Here is a 7,500-nt window from a genome sequence, read left to right as displayed (position 1 = left end):
TCGCCAATGGAACCACGAAGGCCCACCCGGAGCATCGCTCACCAACGATCACCGACGCCGTCGACGATGAATCTCCCCATTCGATCTTTTGGGTTTCTCAGGTTTACCCCTGAACGGTTTCACGTACTCTTGAACTCTCTCTTCAAAGTTCTTTTCAACTTTCCCTCACGGTACTTGTTCGCTATCGGTCTCGTGGTTGTATTTAGCCTTAGATGGAGTTTACCACCAACTTAGGGCTGCACTCTCAAGCAACCCGACTCTAAGGAGAGATCCTCCCGAAACGCGTTCCGGTCACTACGGGCCTGGCACCCTCTGTGGGTACATGGCCCCATTCAAGATGGACTTGGACGCGGTTCGACGTCACGGGATAAACGGATCCTCCCGAACACTACATTTCCCAACGGCGGAACCGCGGGATTCAGTGCTGGGCTAATTCCTGTTCGCTCGCCGCTACTAAGGAAATCCTTGTTAGTTTCTTTTCCTCCGCTTAGTAATATGCTTAAATTCAGCGGGTGATCTCGCCTACTCTGAGGTCGCTTCAACGTCACGACACGGTGACAATTTTTTTTTTTTCAAAGAAAAAAAAATTTCGTGCCATGTGGGCGCGATTCGAGAAAAGCAAGACGGTTTGATAACAATGCGACAGAGGGTCTTTATTTTTATTTCTCTCTCCGAGAATCGCCTCAAAGAGAAAAAAAAATAAAAAAAAAAATTAATTCGAATAGAATCGAGAACCGTATATTCTATCTCGATCGAGAAACGTTTTATGCATCTCGCCAAAGTGCCTTTTAAACTTCGTTCGTCGTATCATGTTCGAGCTAAGACTCACGCAAGACACCCGTAACGATCTCCGGTTTTTAACGCCCGTCCTCTTTGTATAATATATATATATATACGTGTTATGTATAATATATCTCCCGTAGCCGTTTCTCTCTTCTCGACGATTCCAGCGGTTCCTTGTTTTCGCCTGTTATTGCTGGCACAGAGATCGAACACGCGACATATATATAACATATCGGTTTCTTTGCTCTGTACCAACGACGAAAACGCACGGGAACTCACGCAAGTGGAAAAGCGAGCGCGAGACGTACACAACGGGGTGAATTTATTACTCGGGGACTGGACGACCGGCGATCTGTTAGGATGCGCGGTCCAGCGATAGACGACGAAGAGACATGGGATGACCAACGATCTCTTTTTCTCTAATACTCGGAGCGCCGAAACGCCTTAAAGCAAAAAAAAATCACACGCGCGTACGTCGTACGTACGGCGCGTGTATACCTCGTCTCTAATCAAGTTTCGTTAGTCTTTCTCGAGCCTCGCCAAAGAGGATCGTTCTCTTCCTCTGCGCGATCTCTCCGTGCCAATGTCAGAGATTATTCTCTTTCGCACGACGACGAAAACGACTATTTTCGACGATCCGAACAACTTTGTAACGGACTCACATGCACATCTTAAAATCGGGTACAGAAACGTTGCGCAACACCGTGAGCTTTTCTCTTCTTCGTCACCCTTAAATATAGCCGATCGTAGACGCACGCTAGATCGTAACACACTTTTCGTTGATTTCCGACGAACGTGGCTTTGGGCCAGGCGCGCGGGCAGAGAGATACGCGACCGACGGGGAAAAATTCGTCCCGATACATGTACGCGTACTCTCCGATCTCCGCGCAACGCTGGGGATCATCTCCCTAAGTCATCAGCGTTCGAAGAAATCTCGTGTGTCCGTTCCCGGATCTACGGCTTTCTCTGGGTTCACGAAGAACAGAAAAAAGCACAGAGGATGAAAAACGCAACGACGACCCATCGATGCGACGGTCCTCGTTGTCTTCTCGTCAGTCGTCTCGCGCCTGCAGAATACATCTCTGCCGCACGAACAGACGGAGTGGGTATTCGATCCCTGGGGCTGTACGAGTAAAAACATCTTGATGAAAAGACGGTTGTGTTTCTTTAAGGCACACAGTTTTTCGTTACGCCACCAAGTTTAGGTTTAGGTTTTAATATCTTGGTTCTCTTTTCTCTCCTCTCTCGACTGACTTTGTTCAAAAATATTTTTGCTTTCTCTCAGTCTCGCCAAAAATTCATTTAAGACGACGTCGGGGGCGCGGTCATTCGTGCTTATCGAAGACTAACAAAACGTAGCAGAGGCTGATACAAAAAGAAAAAAAAAATCGGCCACGAAGAAAACTCGCTCTGTGTATCTCGATAACCGCGTCGACGACGACGGTTCTCTCCGCGCTCTTTTAATTCGTATCCTTCTTCTTGCGCTTCGTCCGACTCAGAAACGTTCGTAAAACACGAACGACGGCGGGTTGTCAAGCCAAGAAGGGACAGAGAAGAGACGGAGGTAGTTTTGCGAGTCTCCCGTGAACGCGATAGATTTTTCATATATATTTGTATCGAGAGCATGCGTACGCCGGTCTCCACACGATCCAGCGACGAACGCCGACGAACGTCCAACAATCGCTCGTACGTCGCGTACGAGCCCTCGACCGCTCTTTAATTCGTATTCTTTTGCTTGGCGCTCGTCCTCCGACTCAGAAACGTTCGTTTAAAGATAAAACGAACGACGGCGGGCTGTCGACGAGGCAAGAAAGAACAGAGAGAGACGGACCGAGAGCAACGATACGCAACGCAAGCAGTCTTAGGTTTACGTGAGCAACCCTCAGCCAGGCGTGGTCCAGGAATTGTATCCGTGGACCGCAATGTGCGTTCGAAATGTCGATGTTCATGTGTCCTGCAGTTCACACGTTGACGCGCAATTAGCTGCGTTCTTCATCGACCCACGAGCCAAGTGATCCACCGTTCAGGGTAATCGTTTATGCATGGATTTTTGTTTGTGTACTCAGGTTTTTGTACTCTTATTCTCGGTTCGAAAGAAGCCGATATCCGACAAACGTCCGACCAACGGGAATCGAACGCGCGGAAGTCGCCATATGATTGACGACACGAAAATACGTTCGAAAACGAAATCGGACGGACTGCGCGACGACACACGCAGCCCGCCGACCGGGCGTAAAGTGCATTATAATATATAACAACCAACGAGATCGAAGCTCCGTTCGTCAGGAAACGACGGGGATATAACACCCGATTCTGAATCCTCTGTACAGCACACGATCTCGCGAAGAAAGCGCACGGTGGCTAGCCCATGATATATATATATGTTCGTTCCTCTCGTCCAGTTATTCGAAGCAAACAGCCGATATGCATCTCCATCGTTCGGGTAAAAAAAATCGATGGGACGCGCACGGTCGTAGTCTTCCTCGCGCGGTCGTTTCTTCCCGATAGCCAGAAGCAGAGTTTGAAAAACTCTAGCGACGGAACGAGGCATTAGACTCTCGACAACGAGGATACAGACACGGCCGGCGGTCCCCTCTGAATCGACTTCGGTGGTTCAGGTAAAAATAAAAAAAATCGATGGGACGCGCACGGTCGTCGTTCCTCTTCCTCGCGCGCGGTCTATTCTTCCCGATAGCCAGAAGCAGAGTTTGAAAAACTCTAGCGACGGAACGAGGCATTAGACTCGCGACAACGAGGATAGAGAGACGGCCGGCGGTCCCCTCTGAATCCACTTTGGTCGCTCAGGTAAAAATAAAAAAAAATTCGAAAGGGACGCGCACGGTCGTCCTTCCTCTTCCTCGCGCGGTCGTTTCTTCCCGATAGCCAGAAGCAGAGTTTGAAAAACTCTAGCGACGGAACGAGGCATTAGACTCTCGACAACGAGGATAGAGAGACGGCCGGCGGTCCCCTCCGAACGGATGGCGACAACGACGACTAAAGCGCGAAAAATCGCGACGAAGAGGAACGCATCTCCGTTCAGGTGTATGTGTGTGCGTGCGTTTAAAAAAAATTCGATGGGACTCGCAGCCATCGGCCTCGCGCGGTCGTTTCTTCCCGATATCCAGAAGCAGAGTTTGAAAAACTCTAGCGACGGAACGAGGCATATGACTCACGACAACGAGGATATGGACAGGCGGTCCCCTCTGAACGGGTCGACGAGACGATGGTAAAAGAGACGAACCGGACGAAACTTCCGTCGATCAGGTAAAAATAAAAAAAAATTCGATGGGACGCGCACGGTCGTCGTCGTCTTCCTCGCGCGGTCGTTTCTTCCCGATAGCCAGAAGCAGAGTTTGAAAAACTCTAGCGACGGAACGAGGCATATGACTCACGACAACGAGGATAGAGAGACGGCCGGCGGTCCCCTCTGAATCGACTTCGGTGGTTCAGGTAAAAATAAAAAAAATCGATGGGACGCGCACGGTCGTCGTTCCTCTTCCTCGCGCGCGGTCTATTCTTCCCGATAGCCAGAAGCAGAGTTTGAAAAACTCTAGCGACGGAACGAGGCATTAGACTCGCGAGGATAGAGAGACGGCCGGCGGTCCCCTCTGAACCAACTTCGTCTAGTTAAGAATCGTTACTCTTTACCATCACTCGCCTTGGTATATATCTTTTCGGGCCAACATCCACGCAATGCGTTTTCGTTCTAGGTTACCCGATCCACGAGTACGAACGTACAACGTGGTTTCGTTTTGTCGAACATCGTATATCGTTCGCCGTTGAAACGAACGACAACGAAACGACATAGGAAGAACGAACGCCCTTTGGGTAGGAAGCACGTTTCGAGGAACGACGAGAGTTTGGAGAGACGCGCGAGATAGCTGGAGACGCGCAGATATAGGTATCCATGGATCTTCGAAGAGAACCTTCGAAGATATATAATTCGGTATCCTTTTTTTCTGCGGCTCGCTATTCGCGTTCTTTCGCTCTCGTCGACGACTCGTTATAGACGCTTCGTTCGATCCCAAAGAGCAGTCTTCCTTATGTCCCGTTGCTAGGAGGTGAGGCCTACGCAACGCAACTACGAAATATAGAAGAGGTGTGAGCAGTGATCTCTCCGACACGAGGCACTTTAGAGATTTTAGTTTATATATTATATTGTTCGTTCGTTGGATTTCCACGATGCAAATACGAAATACGAGATCGTGACGGCGGGTCTTTCTGTGTACGACCTCACGCAGGCGCCTCGATCGCATTTCTCATTACACGTGGTTTCCACTGTAACTTTTAGTTTTTTCGATATGTGTTCAGCTCAAGTTCCCTCACATATCGTTATTATTATTATTATTATTATTATTAATAGTAGCGGTTTCGTGTTATAGGATTCGGAGACGGCGGGTCTTTCTGTGTACGACCTCACGCAAGCGCCTCGAGAATCTTTTTAAGTTTTTCGTTTGTTATAATATTATTCGGAGACGGCGGGTCTTTCTGTGTACGACCTCACGCAGGCGCCTCGAGAATATTTTTAAGTTTTTCGTTTGTTATAATATTATTCGGAGACGGCGGGTCTTTCTGTGTACGACCTCACGCAGGCGCCTCGAATTATTCGTGTAAAAGTATATCTCTTCATCCCGATGATCGAGAGAGAGTGCCACACTCTTCGTATAGTTTCGTAACTGGAGCGTCTCTCACCTCCTTATTGTAAAATTTGGCTTTTGTCAAAGTATATAGCTTGTTAATACGTCGTATATACTTTGTGTCGATATAGGAGGAGTACGGCTCCTTACCGACGATATTATATATATTTTATTATACAGTGTTCAAGTCAAATATATTCTTTGTGTTTTTGTATTTTTCGTTAATGATCCTTCCGCAGGTTCACCTACGGAAACCTTGTTACGACTTTTACTTCCTCTAAATGATCAAGTTTGGTCATCTTCCCGGTAACATCGGCAATGCTTATCACATTGGCCGCGCACCAGTCCGAAGACCTCACTAAATCATTCAATCGGTAGTAGCGACGGGCGGTGTGTACAAAGGGCAGGGACGTAATCAACGCGAGCTTATGACTCGCGCTTACTGGGAATTCCTCGTTCATGGGGAATAATTGCAAGCCCCAATCCCTAGCACGAAGGAGGTTCAGCGGGTTACCCGGGCCTTTCGGCCAGGGAAAACACGCTGATTCCTTCAGTGTAGCGCGCGTGCGGCCCAGAACATCTAAGGGCATCACAGACCTGTTATTGCTCAATCTCGTGCGGCTAGAAGCCGCCTGTTCCTCTAAGAAGATTTGTTTGTACGTTGGTAGTAAAAACCCGCCGACCGAAGCCGGGGGCCTTCGAGATACCATAATTTACGTCTATTTAGCAGGCTAGAGTCTCGTTCGTTATCGGAATTAACCAGACAAATCGCTCCACCAACTAAGAACGGCCATGCACCACCACCCACCGAATCAAGAAAGAGCTATCAATCTGTCAATCCTTCCGGTGTCCGGGCCTGGTGAGGTTTCCCGTGTTGAGTCAAATTAAGCCGCAGGCTCCACTCCTGGTGGTGCCCTTCCGTCAATTCCTTTAAGTTTCAGCTTTGCAACCATACTTCCCCCGGAACCCAAAAGCTTTGGTTTCCCGGAAGCTGCCCGCCGAGTCATCGGAGGAACTTCGGCGGATCGCTGGCTGGCATCGTTTATGGTTAGAACTAGGGCGGTATCTGATCGCCTTCGAACCTCTAACTTTCGTTCTTGATTAATGAAAACATTTTTGGCAAATGCTTTCGCTTCTGTCCGTCTTGCGACGATCCAAGAATTTCACCTCTAACGTCGCAATACGAATGCCCCCATCTGTCCCTATTAATCATTACCTCGGGGCTCCGAAAACCAACAAAATAGAACCGAGGTCCTATTCCATTATTCCATGCACACAGTATTCAGGCGAAGGTAGCCTGCTTTAAGCACTCTAATTTGTTCAAAGTAAACGTATCGGCCCACCTCGACACTCAGTGAAGAGCACCGCGATGGGATATTAGTTGGACCGCCCCGCGAGGAGCTAAGCCCACCGATAGGACGTACCACATAATGCCAGTTAAACACCGCGAGCGGTGAACCGACACTGTGACACACAGATTCAACTACGAGCTTTTTAACCGCAACAACTTTAATATACGCTATTGGAGCTGGAATTACCGCGGCTGCTGGCACCAGACTTGCCCTCCAATTGGTCCTCGTTAAAGGATTTAAAGTGTACTCATTCCGATTACGGGGCCTCGGATGAGTCCCGTATCGTTATTTTTCGTCACTACCTCCCCGTGCCGGGAGTGGGTAATTTGCGCGCCTGCTGCCTTCCTTGGATGTGGTAGCTGTTTCTCAGGCTCCCTCTCCGGAATCGAACCCTGATTCCCCGTTACCCGTTACAACCATGGTAGGCGCAGAACCTACCATCGACAGTTGATAAGGCAGACATTTGAAAGATGCGTCGCCGGTGCTAGATGACCATGCGATCAGCACAAAGTTATTCAGAGTCACCAAAACAAACGATGGACGAACGGACGAGCCATCCGCCACCGATTGGTTTTGATCTAATAAAAGCATTCGTACCATCTCTGGTACGAATCTGTTTGCATGTATTAGCTCTAGAATTACCACAGTTATCCAAGTAAGTTTAAGTATGATCTAAGAAACCATAACTGATTTAATGAGCCATTCGCGGTTTCACCTTAATGCGGCAT

The 7,500-nt window shown here is 48.6% G+C and overlaps 3 non-coding genes across 3 annotated transcripts in view; all 3 read right to left on the bottom strand.

Moving 5' to 3' along the window:
* LOC139997588 (large subunit ribosomal RNA) overlaps positions 1–536 on the bottom strand; it is a 4,180-nt gene extending 3,644 nt beyond the window's left edge. The window contains exon 1 of the ribosomal RNA XR_011802943.1: positions 1–536. This exon is cut by the window's left edge and continues 3,644 nt beyond it. This is a non-coding gene — a ribosomal RNA (large subunit ribosomal RNA).
* Positions 537–2,659: 2,123 nt separating this feature from the next.
* LOC139997587 (5.8S ribosomal RNA) lies at positions 2,660–2,814 on the bottom strand. The gene has a single exon (XR_011802942.1). It is a non-coding gene; the product is annotated as a 5.8S ribosomal RNA (ribosomal RNA).
* Positions 2,815–5,642: 2,828 nt separating this feature from the next.
* On the bottom strand, positions 5,643–7,500 carry LOC139997591 (small subunit ribosomal RNA; the record flags this gene model as incomplete). Its single annotated transcript, XR_011802946.1, has 1 exon — positions 5,643–7,500. It is a non-coding gene; the product is annotated as a small subunit ribosomal RNA (ribosomal RNA).

Source organism: Bombus fervidus, unplaced genomic scaffold (genome assembly GCF_041682495.2).
Source record: "Bombus fervidus isolate BK054 unplaced genomic scaffold, iyBomFerv1 scaffold0118, whole genome shotgun sequence".
NCBI lineage: Eukaryota > Metazoa > Arthropoda > Insecta > Hymenoptera > Apidae > Bombus > Bombus fervidus.
The sequence above is the reverse complement of the archived record's forward strand: the minus strand, read 5'-3'. Positions and strand labels throughout refer to the sequence as shown.